Genomic DNA, 20,136 nt, shown 5'->3' on the forward strand with positions numbered 1-20,136 from the left:
GGAAACCAGGAAATATACTGGAATAAGAGAAAACAGAAACAGACTCACAGACATAGAAAACAAACTTTTGGTTACCAAAGGGGAGGGGAGAGGGGAGGGTAAATTAGGAGTATGGAATTAACAGATGCACACTGCCACATATAAAATAGATAAATAACAAGTGTTTACTATACAGCACAGGGAACTATATTTAATATCTTATAATAAATTATAATGGGAAATAATTTTATAAAGAATATGAACATATATATAAACTAAATCACTTTATATATATATATATAAAACTAAATTGAAAAAGCAAGAGTATTCCAGAGAAACATCTACTTCTGCTTTACTGACTACACCAAAGCCTTTGACTGTGTGGATCACAATAAACTGTGGAAAATTCTTCAAGAGATGGGAATACCAGACCACCTTACCTGCCTCCTGAGAAATCTGTATGCAGGTCAAGAAGCAACAGTTAGAACTGGACATGGAACAACAGACTGGTTTAAAATTGGAAAAGGAATACATCAAGGCTGTATACTGTCACCCTGCTTATGTAATTTACATGCAGAGTACACCATGGGAAATACCAGACTGGATGAATCACAAGCTAGAATCAAGACTGCCAGGATAAATATCAACAACCTCAGATAATGCAGATGATACCACGCTAATGGCAGAAAGCAAAAAGGAACTAAAGAGCCTTTAGTTGAAGATGAGGGTGAAACAAGAGAGTGAAAAAGCTGGCTTAAAACTCAGCATTCAAAAAACTAAGATCATGGCATCAGATCCCATCACTTCATGGCAAATAGATGGGGAAACAATGGAAACAGTGAGAGACTTTATTTTTGGGGGCTCCAAAATCACTGCAGATGGTGACTTCAGCCATGAAAATTAACAGACGCTTGCTCCTTGGAAGAAAAGCTATGAGCAACCTAGACAGCATATTAAAAAGCAGAGACATTACTTTGCCAACAAAGGTCCATCTAGACAATGGTTTTTCCAGTAGTCATGTATGGATGTGAGAGTTGGACCATAAAGAAAGCTGAGGGCTGAAGAACTGATGCTTTTGAACTGTGGTGTTAGATGACTCTTGAGAGTCCCTTGGATTGCCAGGAGATCAAACCAGTTAATCCTAAAGGAAACCAGTCGTGAATATTCATTGGAAAGACTGATGCTGAGGTTGAAACTCCAATACTTTGGTCACCTGATGCAGAGAGCTGACTCATTGGAAAAGACCCTGATGCTGGGAAGATTGAAGGCAGGAGAAGGGGATGCCAGAGGATGAGATGGTTGGATGGCATCACCAACTCGATGGACATGAGTTTGAGCAAGCTCCAGGAGTTGGTGATGGACAGGGAGGTCTGGTGTGCTGCTGTCCATGGGGTCACAAAGAGTTGGGCACGACTGAGTGACTGAACTGAACTGAAATGACTTTACTGTACACCTAAAACTAACACAATACTGTAAATCAGTTATACTTAAGTTAAAAAAGATATTGGAGGGAATTCCTTGGCGGTCCAATGGTTAGGATTCCTTGCTTCCACTGCTGGGGCATGGGTTTGATCCCTGGTCAGGGAATTAAGATCCTACCATGCTGCACCCCCCAGAAAAAAATACTGAAATAAGAGATACTATTGAATACTTAAGGCTGTCCAATCCTATTTAAGAACATTTTTACATTTTACCAAGTACCAAGCATCATACTTAGTGCTTGAGATATATTTCTCATTGGATCCTTACAATAACCATATTACATATGCAATATTATCATCTAACTTGATAGATAAGTAAGACCCAGGGAGACTGATTTTCCAAGGTCACACAGCTAGTATACCCTGAACCCAGATTTTTTCACTGCAGCTTGTCCCTCTTTCCCCTAACAGACTCATGGTCTTCCTGAAAAGATCTCATCTCACTTCTTCCCTATCTTACCCAGGTAGAGAGATGACCCTGTCTTCTAGGTGCTTATAGTCCAGGAAGGCAATAGTCAGTGGAGGGGCGGGGGGAGGGAAATTACAGTCTAGTGGTATAAGAATTCATCATTTCATTGGGCTGTTGTGCCAAGTGGAGGGAGTTTAGACAGTGCATTGGAGGCAGCTAAGGAGTTCTGGGGAGAATACATTCTGAGATGGCTGATAAGAACACCAAGGAGTGTTTCAGGAGGATAAATAAAGGTACGGTGGTTGGAGGTGGGAAGAGGGTGTTGAAAATGATTTGGGGCCTAGCACCTGGCTCAGGAGGCTCAGAAGTGTCATACTATGTCAACTACAGTTCTTAAGTTCAATGTGACTGGAGGGTCAAGTTGGCCTGAAGGAGGAGGGGAAGTAAAGGGCATGCAAACTTAAGGTCAGATCACTCAAGTTTTTAAGCTGAGTTAGAGTGTTTACACTTTATTCTGTGAATGAAGCAAAGTGTTAGAATGTTTGGGCCTAGTATGTTTAAAAGGCGGAAGGGCCCCCAAGGGCTGCTGTGGGAGATCCCTGCTGTACCCCCAGCTCTCCAAGGCTTGGCACTGAGTGGTCAGGTCGTTTTCACTCAAGGCTGGAAACTCCTTTAGGGCAAGGAATTTCCTATCTCATTCACCTGTGCATCCCAGCCCCCAGCACAGCACCTGTCATGCAGGAGGTACTCAGGGGCCCAACCTCACTGGCAGAATGCTGGGTGCCAAGAAGGTGCCAGATAATGACTGGTAAAATAAAAAGCAAATCTTCCTTTCTTCCCCAGCACTGCTGGGCCAGGGTTCAGCCAAAGTCTGACCTAACTCTAAGGAGGTCAGAGAAGCCCTGGCCCCAGCTCAGTCCCAGGGAGGTCCCTGAGGGGTGGAAGGAGAGGAGGTTGCTGACTAAAACGCAACTTCTGCTCAGTACCTGCTAGTACCTGTGTGAGAAGAATACACACCTATTGTCTTTTCACCTATTGTCTCTTTTTTTCTTTCTTCCATCCCTGTAGCAACTCCTAAATCAGAATTATTGTCCCAGTTTCCCGGACCAGGAAACTGAGGATCAGAGTGGTTCTGTAATTTGGTCAAGGTCACACAGCTGGTCGGTGCTGGCGGGGTGGAGGCTGGGTTTCAACCTCTTAACTAGTCAAAGCTCACTAGCTTCCCCCTCCTCCACCTGGGGCGGTGTTACGGCACCTACTCCATTTGCGTAGCCGCTGGGGTCGGCGGTACCGCGCACTGGGGCGCGGGGCGGGAGAGGCCGGCTCGCCCTAGCGGCGACCGGGAGCCGCTCCCAGATTCGGACGTTACGAAGTTTCCGTGAATTTCCCTCGCCTCCCTTCCGCAGCTCGTCCCCGCTCCGCAGAACTTACGCTGCTAGCGCAGCAGAGCTCAGGTGCTGCCGCAGGCGGGGGCCTGCCGCCGGGAGGGAGGCAGGGACGCAGTTTACGTAAGCGTCTCCTCGCAGGTGTATGCGGCCGCCACCAGCGTGTGCTCCTTGCGCGCTCCCAGGTGCGCAGTTGGCGCAGGCGGCGGCGCGGCACGGCGGCGGCGGGCGCTGGCCGGCGCTCTCAGGTGCGGCAGAGCGCGCGTGGAGGGGGCGCGCGACGAGTGAGGGGGCGGGCTTTCCGTTCCCCAGCAGCCGCGGGGCCCGCCCCCTGGCCCGGCCAATGGGCGCGCTCGGCGGCGTCACGTGCTAGCCGCCGCCGCCGCCGCCGAAGCGGAGACCGGAGCCGCGAGCGCCACCAGGGCAGCAGCAGCCGCCGCAGCCGCCGCCGCTGGGCTGAGGAGCCGGAGACGCAGGCTGACGAGGTGGCGGCGGCGGCGGAGCGGGAGCAGGGACCGGGCGCGGGCAGAGCGCGGCGGTGCGGGTAGGCTGCGGCGGAGGGGCAGGCGCCTGCGCGGCGGGCCGTCCCGGGCGGGCGGCGGTTGAGGCGGCGGTTGAGGCGGTTGGCGGTGCCGGCCCGGGCCCCGCATTGTTTGTTGTGCGTCCTTAGCAGCGGCGGCGGCGGTGGCGGCAGCGGCGGCCGGGGAGGAGAGCAGGGAGCAATCCCGGCCCCCGTGGCTCCGGCATTGTGGCCGCCGCCGCCGCCGCAATTGCGGTGCCCTGGCCGCTTCGGGCAAGGGCAGCGGGCAGTCTTCCTCACCTTTGTGGAGGGTTGGAGTGGGGGGAGGACAGGGTCCCGGCCCCGAGCGGGGAGAGGGCGTGGGCTGTGTGAGGAGACCCGGCGCTGGGGGCTCTGGGTAGGATGGAGGGTGAAGGGCTCGGGGCAGGTGTTGGAGGACGTTGGGGGCAGGGGCTGGGGGAGAGGCTGCGGGGGGCGGCTGGAGGGTGTGGGCAGATTTGGGTGAGAAGGAAGGGTGGAGGGATCTGGCCCACTGGAGGATGAGGCCCTTCGGGCAGGTTCGGGGGACCCATGGGGGCCGGAGCGAGTGGGGGCAGCCTGTAGGGGTTTGGGAGGGTGTGAAGGAGGTTTAGGAAGGGCAGGGGCAAGTGTGATGGGATTGGAAGGAATCGAGGGAGGCAAGGAAGAGGCGGATGTCCCGGCCGGGGCTGCGTGTGAGGGGCACGGAGTGGGGCCAGATAGCAGGAAGACCGTGGACAAAAATGTGAAGGGAAACGTGGAAGAAGGTGTCCGGCTCGGGGCAGTGTGGCAGGGTGAGCGTGGAAAGACGTTGGTGGGGTGGGTGGAAGGAGGGTCTCTGGAGTGATGGGGAGGGAAACGGAGGGTGTTCAGGCAGGAGGAACGGGAGGGTAGGCCCAGAGACTTCAGGAGACCGAGTGAGGGATGTGAGGACAGGGTCTGTCCAGGAAGGAGGCAGGAGGGTGCTGAGGCTGGACAGATGGGCCCTGCCAAGGAAGAGCATGTGAGAGGAGAAGCAGGTATGTGATCTGGTGAGGCGCTCGGGGGAGAGGAGTAGAGGGCGGGCGATTGGAGCAGGGCCTGGGTTTGAGGGGTTTGGGAGAGAAGTCCGGACGGTAGTGAAGGGTGGTGGGGACGGAGAGGAGGTGCTGGGGCATTTAGTAGAGGTCAGCGTGAGTTCTCCAGGAAGTATGAATGAGGGTGGGGAGTATCAAGAGAGGGGACTTAAGGGTTGGGGAGACCTTGGAGGGGACCAGTGGAGTGTGGAGGGCCAGAGGTGTGTGTGAGGGGAGGGAAATGTTCTTGGAGTGGTAGGTGAGGTGTGAGGACAGATGGAAGGAAGTGTTTCTAGGGCAGGACCTGTGGAGGGAAGTTGGGGAGAAGGAAGAGAGGGGGTGGGTGGTGCGTGTTGAAGGGAGATGAGTAGAGGGGTGCGGTAGGGGTAGGTTCAAAGTATATAGGTCTGTACAGTGTGGGCGGGAGAGAGGCATGGGTTTGGGGGCTTTGGTAGAAGTAGGTGGGGGGGAACAAAGGGAAGGAAAGGGGGAAGAGAGGATATTTTTGGGTAGAGGATGTAGAAAAATGCCTAGGACCAGTAGTAGTGGGGTAAGGAAAGGGTGAGGAGGGTATGTGTGTAGACATGTCTGTGACTAGAAAGGGGTAGGTTGTATATTGGGTTTGGGGTGGTGGTGGGAGAAGTGGGATGCCCAGGTTTAGAGCAGGAAATGACTATTCAGGCTGGAGAGAATTAGGAAAACTGGCTGCTTGAAAGAGTGTGGAAGGAGTGGGTGCTGAAGTGTGAGGAAAGACTGGAAAACTTTGGATCTTGAGAGACTGAAGGAGCCACCATGTTTTGGGTCAGTGAAAGTATATGGAAGGGCAGAGTGTAGAATTTGGGGATAAAAAAAACCTAAAGGGAGAGGATTAAATTGTTGCCTTAGAGGAACTGGATAGTGTGTGAGGGTGTGTGTGTGGATCCTGGAATGATGTTAATGGAAAATGGAGGACATTAAGCCCTTTACCACATATGAAAGTTCATGCTTCTAGGATCAGAGAGATCAGGAAGCCTTGATTTTAGTTCCAGAACCCAGTGAATGGGGATGGGATAAGGGAGAGCTGAGTACACACTCCCAAGTTGGAGGAACTGTGGGTGGAGTATCGTTCTAGCGCATTGACCTGATGAATGGGCAAATAGAGGAGCCGCACAGGGTCAAGAGGAGCGCACCTGGAATGAATAGGAGCAGGACTGCAGCAGGTTCAGGGCAGGCTTCTTTGTGAAGATTCTGCAAGAGAGCAGGGCCCAGCGTGTTTGAGGGCTGTGTATCAGAGGGAGAACAGGATACCTTGGTGCGGTGTATCAGATACCTTGGTGTTTTCTGGGTAATAGGGCAGTTTTCAGGCATTTGAGTGATGTAATATCTCACCCCATTACTAGAGGCTGACAGAGGTAATGTATTAAATACATCCAGCTTCTAAAAGTGGCAGGAATGGAGCTTTATGACTCTTTCAAGGTAGAGATAACAGATCCTCGGTTGTTTCCCAAATAGAGTAAAATTTATTAATAGAGGCTTTTGGATTTTCTGTTATTTTAATTTGAGTTGGGGAGTGTGGTGTAGCTTTATTGCAGAAAGACTTTGGGAGTTATGTGGACATGTGAAATAACCTTTAGGTGTTTGAACACAGACTTTTCAGCAGGTCTTGTTCAGTGTTCTGTGGCTTGTGTTAGATTCTTTGGGATTTGGAAGGATTAAGGAAACTGCTTTGAGACTGCCTCAGTAAGCAGTGTTTTCTAGAATCTTGGAAAGCGATTTCCTTTTTGACAGTTGAAGGTTCAGTCTTGTCAGATTTTGCAAAAAAAAAAAAAAATTATTTCATCATGTTGCAGATGTAACTTCAATTATTGCTTTGTGGGCTTCGTGTGGTACCTAGTATGATCTCACATGAAAGGTCCTCTTTGGTACCTTGGGAAGCTTTCTGGGTTGATTAGTTTTCTTCTTTTGTCCATTTAGGAAGTATCTAAATTGTTAGTTTGAATAATGCAGCCATTGTGAGTTCAAATAAGTTTGAGTGGAAGTGGGAATCTTGCCTAAACATAATGAGGCTGAACAGAACACCACATTTTAAGTAATCTCTATCTGTAAGTATAAATATTTTAAAAATAAACTGGAAACCAATCATTTTTAAAATCCAAATTTGAAGTGTATCATGAAGGCAGCAAAATAATGCTCTAAAGGCATTGCTATAAGATTTTGGTTTTGGAGGGCAAAGTTTTTAAAAATATAAATGCCTTTTATTGAAATTCTTAGCAGTGTTTTGATATTTGATATGTGTATTTAATGTAATTATAACGAACATGTTTGACCCCTTTGGCTTCCTGGCAGAGAATTTGTGCAGTAAGGATATAAGATGAATAGAGTGACCTTTGAAAATTCTTTCCCATTTGACTGTTGTTTTCTTTTTGTATTTTTTAAGTCCATTGTGTTGGTTCATTTAATTGATTTGGAGCAAGCAGTTCTTTCTTGTTCAAAATATTCAATTCTGGTTTAGTGTTCCATTTATATGTATTGTTCCGTGAAGTTCTAAGGTTTGGGATAATTTGTAGGCAGTTTAAAATATTATCCTAAGTTTATGAACCAAGGCAAGCAGGTTGTTTAGACTTCGTAGGCTAAATAATTGGGTCTGGTTTTATTTTCACTGGTGACTTGCTGGACAAGATACTTAATCCCTTTGTGCTTGTTTCTCCTCCAGAAACCTGACTCTTTATCTGCCTCCCCGGAGAATTGAGATGGTTTATATAAAACAAGTTTAAACCTTTCAGGAAGGTTAGCACTATGTAAGTAGGGGTAATAGCTGTTATTTCTTTGACTCTTTATTTCGTATTAGCCTGGTCAAATAATAATTTGGCATTAGGTGGGCTAATTTGTAGTGAGAAACTTGGATAGAGATGAAACTTCTGTGAATATTAGAGATATCTGCAAATTGAAGTTTGTTTGTACTGTCTACTGATTTTTCCTGGCTCATTTGTGCAGCTAAGTATTGGTGCTGATTTGAATTCTTGAGTCTGAGCAGAAACTTGTGAGAGACATTCTGAGTTCTAAGTGTGAATTTCCAGAGACAGAATGTTTTTTATGTCTCAGAGAATTCAATTTCTAAATTAGAAATAATACATGTAATACATTTCCCTATGGTTTTTTGTAGAAAGTTGATTAATTCTGAGTGACTTGAACAGAAAAATGGAGCTATTGCTTCTAGTGGCATTAAGCCTTTTTTTTCAGATTTATTGCATACTTTTTCCTTTTTCAAGTTTTAGTTAGCAAATAATTACTGTATCTGTTTGACATTACTAAGCCCATTGACAGGTTATGCTCTGTTTGTGGGGGAATAATTTTTAAATGCTTTTTAAATGTTTTATTTGGTTTATTAGTTGTAAAAAGCCTCCAGATTTTGGTCCTGATTGGCATTGCAAAAATGTAAATAGTAAGTTGCTTTATTAGGCATTAATTTGCTTGAGCTTGGTAATATGTGAAGCCCTGACAATAGTCTTTTTATGCAAGCTGATTTATTCTTAGTAGTTTACTACCTTTTATAACATTTTGGACACCATTACCCATCTTACTGCTCTTCTGTTTTCATTTGTTTTGCATGGATCCTTTTATTGGAAAATTGCTTGTTTTTAAAAATTTATTCAGCTGTAGAAAAACTGTTTCTGACAGGTAATTATGAGAGGCTTCATAATTCAGTCTAATTTTAGAAAACTGTTTATTGAGAGATGTATGTTAAATTTATATGTCAGTTAAAATAGAAAGGATAAAATGCTGAGACCAGATTAACGGTGAGCTGACTACTTAAATGGTTTGAACCTGAAAGATTTGCAATTCTTTAACTTTTAGGTCATGCATTAAATAATAAGGTGACCAAAGGGCCTGATTTGTCACTTTCGTGCCTTTTATTTCTTGTCTTGAGGGTCCTTTAAGTGTATCATTTTTTTTTAAAGTTTATTTTTAATTGGAGGAAAGTTGCTTTACAGTGTTGTATTGGTTTTCTGCCTTATAAGTGTATCATTTTTGAGAATTATGGTATCTATCTCAACAATATGTGTGTTGCAGAGTGAATGAAGCAGCTTTAAATTTTAGTTATTTGGTATTCAAATTCTCTTAACTTCTGATATAACTAACACTATGTAGAACATCTGCTTTCTTTAGTTAACTTTAGCACAACTCGAAAGGGTACAGTTGATTATATCAGTAATAAAATCACAGCTTTGCATTGTGTGACTTCATGGTTCATTTCCATTTGAAAAGTGAGAATTCTGTAGCAGGTTGAGTGATAAATTCTAAGGCATTTCTGGGTCATGGATAAGATGAAGTTTCTTACTGCACCTGCACATTTCCCTGTTCTTTGCAGTTTTCCAGGTGCTGGGAAACACAATATCCAGTTGGTTAGATCAGCATTTTGTTTATAAATTGAATTTAATAGTTAATACTATGGACATAAAGCAGAAAATAATTGTCCTAAAGACTATCTAGATTTTTACTTATTTTTTGTGTTGCTTATCTGTTTTGTCCGTTTAAGTCAGCAAACACATCTTGACTTTAGGCTTAAAGGCATGTTTTGTGCCAGACCTGAGATTTCTTAGTAGAGCTCAGTAAAGAACAGATCCTTCTTTACTGTTTTCAACAGTAAAGAACAGATCCTTCCCTAGATAGACTGGCCCTAAACATGGAAATGGAGTCTATAACTGTGTTTACCTATGTTCAGTCAGCCTACCTGAAAATCAGTATATTTTAAGATAGCTGGGTAGTGGTGACCTGATGAAGTGTTTTATTTCTGAAAGTTAAGATGAAGGCAGTTCATTCTTAAGATGTTTATAATTCCAGGTAAATCTCAAACATTGCATCTAATTATGCAGTGATCAGACTTCTATAGAGCTTAGGCAATCTACATTTTAACCTAATGGAATCATGGGATACTGGGTAGCTCTTAACCCTGGACAACTCAGGTTTAGTTAGCAAAGCTATTGAACTGGAGGGGAAAGGTATTGTAGTTTTGGTAATGTAGGTTAGCAGCTGGAGAGAATAAGCATTTGGCACCGTAGGTATGCGTATTTTTGGTTGTTTTTGATGTAAGCTGTAAATAAGCTTATAATGCCAAGGTTTGCGTGGAAGAACAGATACACATACTAGTGATGAGGCTTTTTAAAAGATAGTATCTTAAAAATGAGTATTAACCATGATACTTTCTGATAAGCCAGCTTTGGGGTAAATGTGGAATTATACAAAGTAGGCTTTTGAAATTGGTCAGCATTATTGTTTAGTAGTGCCGTTTATTTTTAGAGTTCAGGGTTCACATACCTGGACTTTGGTCCCTGTGGTAGCTGTGTAAGTGAACAGCAGAGTGTTACATTTAAAGAAATGGAGGAACCAAGAGTTGACCCCAGAGCAGAGAGAGACTTTCAGAACGCTCTGTGAAGCTGTGCATCAAATTCCTGAGAGTCCCCACATTTTGCAAGGAAGGTTGATGACTGGGCAGATTTGAAACCTGCCTCTTTTAGGGTCTTTTTAAGGTCTACTTGGAGTAATGCTTGTCCTTCTTAGGAAGCACAGGGTCCTAGGATGATGCAGTGGCAGGGAATCTGAGGGAAAAGGCTAGACTTGGGTGGAGTCTTCTTATAGGTGGGCATAGAGATGACCCTGTGCAAGCTTGGTTGCTCTATTGCGTAGTAGAAGAATGTTTTTGACACAGAAAAACTTGGCCCAGAGATCTGCTCCTGCTGTTTACTAGGCGTAGATCTCTTTTCTCATGTATAAAATTGGAATAAAACCCCTAATTTACAGAGTTATAGTGAGGATTAAAGAAGATAAGAAAATTGTAAGCTCTGAAGCATATGACATTTTTTGAAGGGAGGATTGAGCAGAAATTAAGGACAGGCTTTGAAGTAATGAGCAGTTTGACTCGGAGGTCCTGGATTTTTATTTTTTATCATGGCATTTTCAGAGGTACATAAAAAGGAACAGTACAGTGAATGTCCGTATACCCATCAGCTAACTTCAACAGTTAGCAGCAAGATGCTCCTCTTGTTTCATCCATCCCTCATTCACGGTCACTGTTTGTCATTGTTTTTGCTGGAGTATTTACAGCAAATCTTAGGCATCATATACTTTTGTTCATAAATACTTCAGTGTATATTTCTAGCAGATCAGAACCGTAAAGAGAACCTCACAAACTATTTTAACCCTCTAAATTAATAATAATTCCTTATCTAATACTCAGAAGGAACTGAATTTGAAACAGCTCTACCACTCACCAGCTTTGTGTGTTAATCAAATTACTAGCTCTCTCTGAGCTTCTGGTTCCTTATCTGTAACATAAAGATAATACTTTATGAAGTTATTTTGAACTTAAATGAAATAACATACAAAATGCTTAACATGAAGATTCTCAGTAAATGGCCCAACCTGTCTTCTGAGCCTCCTCTGGCATGTGAATTAGAATTAAGGGGTGCCCTCCTCCCTTCTCAAGTATCACAAGGGATAATGGTACTCTGGAATTACTGCCCACTAGCCTAGTAAAATTTCTCTTTATCGAGCTATCTGTCTCTTCTGGTGAAATTCTGTAACAGTTGAAATCATATCCATTCTTCCTTCCTTCCTGTAGCAACATTATTCTCCTGTCTACTGGCTTATTCCAGTCAGCATATATACGCTGTTATTTCATTTATTATTTTTCTAAAATGACCTTTTCTTGACCACACTGTCTCTTCTAACTACAACTCAATTTTTCAGCTTCTTGAAAAGGTTGTTTCTGCTCATCTTCAGTTTTCCTGTCCTCTCCTGAACCTACTACAGTGAAATTTTCAACTCCATCCCTGCTGTTGTCACAACCACCACGTTTAATTCTTACTTGACCTTGTTAGCAGCACTGGGTGCAGTTGATGCCTCCTTCCTTGAAATGCTGTACGCTCTGGTTTCTAGGACACCACACTCTGCTGGTTTTCCTCCTGCCTCCTTGGCTTCTTCTCTGTCTCCTTTGTTGGTTCTTTTGTATCACTCCTACCTCTTAATATTGGACTGTCCCATGGGATCTCTGCTCTTTATTCTCATTCTCTTGGTGATCTCTTTCAACCTCATGGCTTTAAATATGGTATATGTGCCAATAAGTTCCAAATTTTTATCTGAAGCTCCAGGTTACTGCATACTTTGACACTTCCACTTAGATATTTCGTTGGCATCTCATACTGAACTTGTCTTAACCAAATTCCCTATTTCCTCTGCCTCTTTCGTGGTCTTCCACATTTTATTTTAGTAAATAGCAGATTCCTCTATCTTTCCAGTTTCTCAGGCCAAAACTTGGAGTCATCCTTGCCTCTCTTCCTCTCACACACATCTGACCCACCAGGAAATCTTGCCAGTCCTTTCTTCAAAGTATATCCAGACTCTGAGCAGTTTTCATCAACCCTACTGGTTTAAGTGTACATCACCTCCTCTGAATTACTACAGCGGCCCTTTTTACTCTTGCCCTCTGTTTGCAGTACTCTAGCAAGAATGATTCTTTTAAGAAGCTAAGTCATTTTTGTCTCCTCCTGGTCAGAACCCTCAGGGATTCCGTATCTTTTCTCAGAGTAAAAGGCCAGGTTCTATTAAGGCAGTAAGTGATTGGATCCCATCTTTCCTGTCTGACATTTGAACTTTTCTTTTGCTTACTCCATTCTTGCCACAGTCGCCTTCTTGTTCCTCTCACGGGAGAGGCATATTCCTGTCTCCTGTCCTTTGTATTTGCTATTTGCCCTGCTTAGAATGCTGTCTCTCAGATATATGGGTGGCTCCATCTTTTTCAGGTCTTCGTGCCTATCTCGCCTTTCCAGTGAGGCCTTAGTGTGTGTGCCTGTGCGTGTTCAACTCTTTGCAACGCCCAGGCTATAGCCTGCCAGGCTCCTCTGTCCATGGAATTTTCCAGGCAAGAATACTGGAGTGGGTTGCCATTTTCTACTCCAGGAGATCTTCCTGACTCAGGGATTGTCTTTTGCGTCTCCTGTATTGGCAGGCAGATTCTTTACCACTGTGCCACCTAGGAAGCCAGAGATCTTCTCTTAGCACTCTGTTGCAGTGGCAGTTCGTCTGTTTCTGGCCCTCCCTGCCCTCCCTTTCCCACCTTCTTTTTCTCCACACCACTTAAACTGTTTAACTTATGGTATATTTTGCTTGCTTGTTTTGTTCATTGCCTTTCCCCCTTCATTAGTGTATATAAGCTCCTTAAAAGCAAGGATTAATGTTTTTGTGTTCTGTAGATTCTAAAGCGTCTAGAATAGTGCCCAGCACTAAGTAGGCACTTGAGTATTTGTTCAGTGAACTATTATTTTATTAGTTATAGTCTGTCCCTTGGTAAAGGATGCTATAGTTGGGATTTTGGGTTTTCCCATGGATGCTGTGTACCTTTAAGTTTTTATGATGTATTTCCTGTTTTCTTCATGAATATCTTTTCTTGAGACTGCTAATAGACTTTATTATTTATTCATTATAATTTTGAGTCCTTGTTATGTACTAGTTGCATTGGGGGATACAAAGATAAAACATTGACCCTGGCCTTCAAAAATTTAGTCTATGAGGGGAGGTGATGGTATGATTTTGAGATATCTATAAATTTTTTAAAGTAAGTACTTAAGAGATAAAAGGGCTGAGGAATTTAAAAGAGCAAGAAATAAGGGAGAGACTTCAGAGAAGATGTGGTATGTGGTTCCTGTGCTGAGTCACAAGTAAAAATTGGGATTAGATTATGAGATAAAGAGGGAGAGAATTCCATATGGAGGGGACTGCACTGGCAAAATAAGAATGATTTCTATGGAAAAAAACAAAGTGGTTCAATTGGTTAAAGATAGGGGAATATGAAAGGAATTGGTGGAGTGTAAGTTTGGAGTGGAATATTGGAGTCACCGATAAAGGTCTTGAGTGTAAGAATGAGGAATTCAAACTTTATTGTTGACAGTGAAGCTTCAGTGAAAGGTTTTGATTTGAGCAAGAGTGGAGGGATGACATTATTAGAGCTTTCTTTATGAATTTGACAACTTTATGTGAAAAGAGGGGCCGGAACACACATAGTGATTAACGATGCCATTATAACAGTTTGAGGAAAAATGTGATAAAGGTAGTGCAGATGGGTATAAAAAGGATGCCTTGAAACTGATGAAACTTGGTCGCTGGATGTGAGGACTGAGCTCCAAGCTTACAAGGTTTCAAGTGTAGTTGACAGGTCAGGCTGGGGTGCCCTGAAGAGAAATCGGGAACCCAGGAGAGATGGGATCAGCGGACACTTTTACTTTAGTTTTGATATTCAGTTTGCACGTGTGGTGGTGACATTGTAGGTGATTATTGTTCTGATAGAAAATCAGGAATCTTTAGAAAGGATGTGTATCTGTGGCTTTGTGCCTTCATTTTGATACAATTAATGACAGAGAAGTGATTCAGTTGCGGAAACTGTTTCTGAGGTCTGAATCTTGATAATTGATTTGGGAAACTTAAAGTCATCCAAACTTTTCTTTTGATTTGTGAGTGGCTCCACTTGTTTCATGAAGTTTGTTAGACAAACTTCTCTAAGTTGTAAAGCACTTTAGCAGCTTGAAGCAATTTAACTGTTACCCTTTGAATGCCCCTCTACTGCTGATTGATTGGCTGTGGATATCTTAGCAGGGAAAACAGAGTTCCCTTCATCACTTGGTTGAGATTAGTTTGAGTGAAAAGGTTTGCAGATGAGGCCATACCTCTCCTTTTCTTTCCTCTTAGGACTTAGAGGCAGAGGCGTAGAAGAGGAAGACTAGCCTTCTCTGTTAATTAATGGTAGTTAAGGTGTTAGTTTCCAAAACAATTCTTTAACAACCTACACTTAACAAAATACCAGAAGATAACAAGAGGATTTAGCTTCTATTCCAGGCTAATTGAAGAATAATTGAAGAATAAGGTCTTTTTAGATTTATATCATTTTCATGAACCTTGTAGTAGGAGGAGTTTTTAACCCCAAGGTTATTTATAGGAAAAAAGAATTATTTGCAAAATAATGTTGATTAAGGTATACAGTTTTTATTTATAGACTGTCTAATGATGTATGATATTTATAATTTTATACTTGGTGCATTTTTAAATAGTTGAATAAAAAGGCATCGTTGAGTTTGTTGGTTAAGAACTTGCAACTTCACCAGCTTGGTTTGAAATGGTGACCTTGAGTTTACCACATTAGTCATCTCTCGTTTATGCTTAGATCATAATGTCAGTGAATATGGTTTTGGCATTGTTTTTTTTTTTTTTTGGGGGGGGGGCGTTGTTCTTACAGAGTCGGTTCTTACTTTCCAGTGAATAGGAGTCTATAGGAGTCAATTACCCTGAAATGAGAAAGTTTTCCTGTTCAGGATAACTTAAATTTTTCAGTCCAGAGGAGGTGCTTATATTGTATATATGGTAGTTAATTTAGCAGATGTAGCATATATTATAATTTTTTTAACCTTAGGCAATTTTCACTTGTTTGACAAGAATATAGAGTGTAATAATCTTATGAGGAACCTGTAAGAATCTTTTTAGTCTTGCTTTGTTCTTTGACAGATGTGGTTAAGGCCCTTGTTCAAAATCACACACCTCACTGGTAGCAGAGTTAGGATGAGAAATAGGTTTCTTGATCTCCAGGTGTGGACTCCTTCCACCGTGTCAAGCTGCCGTGTTAGAAATGTAGACCAGAAAACTTGGAATAAACTTAGTTTAACTTGTCACATTGCTGACATCTAATGACGTTCAATAAGAACAATTAAGGTTTTTTTTCCCTTGTCTCCTTTGACAATTATTGTTTTTAGGTTAATCATTTTAAAATGAACAATTTGGTGGCATATAGTTTATTCACATGTTGAGCAACCATTCACCCCAAGTAGTTCAAAACATTTCTGTCATTCCAAAGTGAAACCCCTGACCCATTAAGCAGTTTGAAAAAAATTTAAGTGATTAAAATAAAAATTTTTAAACAATTAAAAATCTTTACTTTGACCAGGTCAGCAATAGCAGGTTTGTATTAGAGGTCACCCATCTCTGATTTGCCAGAAAGAGAAAACTTTTTTTATATTATTTAGTAGTGGACATATTGTATTTACAACAACAACAGCATTACAAAGAAAGTGTCAGTCACATTATGATTAACAACACTAATAGCTGACATGCTTTATACATATTACCTCTAATCTTTACACTAGTCTTTCAGAAAGATTGCTCTGTTTCAGATGAGAAAACTAAGGCTTTGATCAGTAACTCTGGCATTACTTACTTGGTAAATTGTGAACTTGTTTTTTGAATCCATTTTGGTTCCAAAAGTTGGCTAACAGCAACAAATGGAAGGGATCGTCTTATTTGGGGGTGGGCCAGGACTATTTTAGCAGGAAGGTGTATAAGAGGAGGGGAGTAGTTGAGTTCACTGGTTTTGGTAGTGTCTGTAGTAATAACCACTTTCTCCTGACCAATTGATACCTGTATTCCATATGGGAAAAGCAAAAGATGGAATAACCTTTGGAACCCTTTAATGAACATATATATACAATTAGAAGAGATTGCAGTGTAGCTTCTGAGGTGTGTTCTTAGATATTCTGTTTTTCTTTTTTGCCTTCTCATTTATTTTTTTGTGAATTGTTACTTTCTTTTTAAAATTGTAAATTGATTTGCTTGAGTAATGACTAGTCATAACAGTATTGGAACTTGATTGACTTTTCCATTTTAGATACTTTTAAAAAGCGGTGGTTCACTTCCAAAGAGTAACTCAAATTGTGTGTGTTGAAGGATTTTATAATTACACTTTTACCCCTCTTGAAAAATACCCTAATTATATCTTTTTTTAAAATTTGAAAGAACTTTACTAGGCCAATTTTCAGTTATTCCCCTCAAAGGGGCTAGTAAGTCACCTCATTAAAGCTTGTTGCTTTTTACTGTGATTTGGATGACATGACTTCTTTTCCCCTGAGTAGTAGGCACTGGAGTAATTTGCTTTGATCTGCTGGATTTTGAGTGAAAAGAATGTAAAAGATAGCTTCCTGGCTATTTTGGACAAAATAATTTTTTTTTTTTGGTTTTGTGAACATAAGAATATAGGCTGAAACAACAGCAGCCATCTCAAATGTCCTGAGTTTAAGTGTATTGATAGTTATCCAAAGAAGTATAGATTTTCCACAGTGACCCTGTGACTTTTGCTAATATCTAAACAGTAGGTACTTATATAAATGGATTCCATGCTCTTAAAAACTTTTTATTTAAAAATTTTAAAATGCCCTTATATAATAACTTGGCTCAGATATTACACATCATTTTTTCTCCTTTGACCAGGATGAGTTTTTTCACTCTGGAACCAGTAAAAACATATCATAAAGAGTACAGGCTTTGGAGTTGGTCGGATTTCAAATCCTTTCTCTGCCACTTACTAGCTCTAAGACATTCTCTCACCTTAAAAATAATATAATACCTCATAACTCTACCAAGTAGGATTAAAGAGTGATGTCTCTAAAGGGCTCAGCACAGTGTCTGGCACGCATTAAACTGTGTTCAGATTGTAGTTGTTGTAGAAGGAAGTCTAAATTTTGGTAGCCTAGACAAATATCAGTGCAATGCAAATACAGCACAGCCTCATAGTAAAGTGCCCAGTTCTGAAATCCATACATTCCTTCTTGGGTTTTGTGTTTTGTTTTGAAGTGCCATGTGTCAGTTTTCAGTACTTCCTGCAGGTTGCCCTCCTTTTCTCAGAAATGCTTGGCAAATATCTCCATTGATTATTGTATAATTTACCTCACAGATTAGAAGGTGCTCCCTGCACAAGCTAATGAGGAGGCATTTGGCCCTCATAGCTGTCCTTCGGTGAGGTGTTCATGTGTTGCATGCTAACAGGTTCTTACCACCTTCAGAGATGTCTGCTGGCTGAATGCCCAAGCTTATGTCAGACAAGAAAGTACTGGTTGCCTGGAGTGAAAGAAGTACCAAGTGCCTACTTAGCGTTTATAGTATATTTTATGATGACTGTTAATACTAAAGTATGAAAATCCATATCCTAGTCTATTAATTTTACTCATTACTTCCCCATTACTTGTTTCGCTTCTCTTGTTGTGTTCAGAAAAGCGTACAAAAAGGCTTTTTACTCTATAAACTGTAGGCTTGAAGTTGTAATGAATTATAATCCAGGAGTATTAGTTGTGGAGGAGACTTTGGAGATAACTCCAAAGTTGATCTTTGGAGATCAACTAACTTATCTTGTAGATGAGAAAACTGGCTGAAAGAAGTTGTGAGTTGCTTCAGGACACAGGGAGCAAGTGACAGTCTGATTTCCAGTCTAGTGCTCAGGGTTAACCCGGTAGAGTGGATAGAGCCCTGGACTTTGAAATCACTCAGTCCTGATGTTGCTTCCTGATTCCACCATTTATTAACAGTATGACCTTTGTCAAGAGCGTCTGAATCTCTCCCCTGCCCTGTCACACTTTGTGGGGCTGTGAGGACTAGGAGGTAATGTTAGTAAGGCACAGTGCCTGGCATAGGCTATGGACTCAAGGGCTCTGTTATGTTGTACTGTTTTTCTTGATTACTTAAAACAGGTCATATGGTTAAGTGATTATTCTTTATGAAATGGGAATCAATGAGAATGGTTAATGTTTTTGCCAGATCCTTTCACTGGAGAATCTAGTAGTTGTCGTAAGAGGACTGCTCACTGCAGATGAGAGAGAACTCCTCGCGCTCCGGAGCTGCTCCACGTTGTACGGTGTTGACGTTGCTCCTTCCTGGAAGCGTTGGGCATTTCCCAAGGAAAATGGGAATAGAATGGAACACCAGAATCCATCTGCGTTTAGTTAGGCTAGCAATTCTCGGACTTCTGAATTCAAGATTCCTTTATATACTTAAGAATTATTGAGGACCCCAAGGATCTCTTGTTTATGAGAGTTTTATCTGTTGAAATTTATATTATTAGAAATTATATATGATAAAATGTATATAATTATTTAAAATAAATGTTAAATTATATATGTGTAAATAAATGTTTTAAGTTTTAGGTTTTAAATTTTTTGTTTCAAGTTACAAAAGTAATACATGCAAATTAAAGTAATATAGAATCAAAATAAAAAATAAAATTATTTCATTCCTGTCATATGCACACTCCAGTACCTGTGGTCAAGAGTTTAGCATGTATTCTTCTATAACTATTTCTATGCAGTTATAAATTTTCTCTCTCTCATACTCCATATGTTATTTGGTGACTTTTTCTAAAAATAAAAATTGCATATATTTAAGGTACCCAGCATGATATTTTGATAAACATATATCTAGTGAAATGATTATCATAGTTGAGCTAATTGCTATATCCATCTTTGGTGTAGTTACCTTTTTTTTGGTGGTGCAATCACCTGAAATCTGCTGTTTCAGCAAATTTCTAGTATCCAGTACAGTATTATTAGCTATAGCCATCATGCTTGACATTAGATTAATTGACTTATTCATCCTACATAACTACCACTTTGTACCCTTTGACCAACATCTACCCATTTCCCCACTTCCTGTAAGTGATGTATTTTTATTGAAAAATAACTATTTTTCAAAACACAAAATAGTAAGAGTAGCATTCCTTTACATTTTTGCAAGTCTCATTAATGTATAGCTTAATAGAAGAGAGCTGCATTCTGATAGGTGCTTCTGCATTTAGTCTGTTGTGGTGTATTGTTCTAGTTGAATTTGGCTTCACACCGATTTGAATTTGAAAGAAGGGAGGTGTATTTTAATAGCCTTTTCTGATAATTTTGGGTATTCTTCTTTAGTACTATACTAGAACTTGACAAATAGTAGTGTCTTAATGGATTTTGAAACCAGATCAGTGAGCTTTTTATATTTGTCACTTTAAAATTTGTTGATCTGTTGCATTTCGGATGGATCTTTATTGATACGTGATTTTGTAACACGTACGTTGGTCATTTGGAAAATATTGGTTTGCTAAATTATGTTGAACTTGCAAACATGAATATATTTCATTTTATAGTATCTCCATACATTTTTGTAGCCTCTGGAAAACTCTACACTTGTGAGTTTAAATGAGAGTTAAAATGGCATGTAATGCCTTAGTACTTCTGTACAAATACTTTTGGCCTTTTAGACCCTTGGAAGTGTCTTGAAGACCTCCAGAGGTCCCTGGATCACAGTTAGAGAAACTGTGGAGTTAGACAAATTGATAAAGTAAAGGTAGTGACCAGATAAGCAGACTGGAACTTAATAATGGGTAATCTGGAAATTAAAATGCAGCGGATTGTTGTGTAAGTCTCATTCTCAGAAACTATCTTAATATATTCCTTGAAATAAAAACTGGGCT

The 20,136-nt window shown here is 41.4% G+C and overlaps 1 protein-coding gene across 8 annotated transcripts in view; it reads left to right on the top strand.

Moving 5' to 3' along the window:
• The first annotated feature begins 3,644 nt into the window (after positions 1-3,644).
• Positions 3,645-20,136, top strand: part of STRBP (spermatid perinuclear RNA binding protein) — a 148,123-nt gene continuing 131,631 nt past the window's right edge. For 7 of the 8 annotated variants that reach the window (XR_010662293.1, XR_010662294.1, XM_065928487.1 and 4 more), the window contains exon 1: positions 3,645-3,798. The gene's annotated coding sequence lies outside the window, so the exon portion shown is untranslated. Of the gene's footprint in view, positions 3,799-7,539; positions 7,625-20,136 lie in introns of all 8 variants that reach the window. The other variant, XM_065928489.1, reaches the window with a different exon arrangement.

The sequence above is a fragment of the Muntiacus reevesi genome, chromosome 3 (genome assembly GCF_963930625.1).
Source record: "Muntiacus reevesi chromosome 3, mMunRee1.1, whole genome shotgun sequence".
Taxonomy (NCBI): domain Eukaryota; kingdom Metazoa; phylum Chordata; class Mammalia; order Artiodactyla; family Cervidae; genus Muntiacus; species Muntiacus reevesi.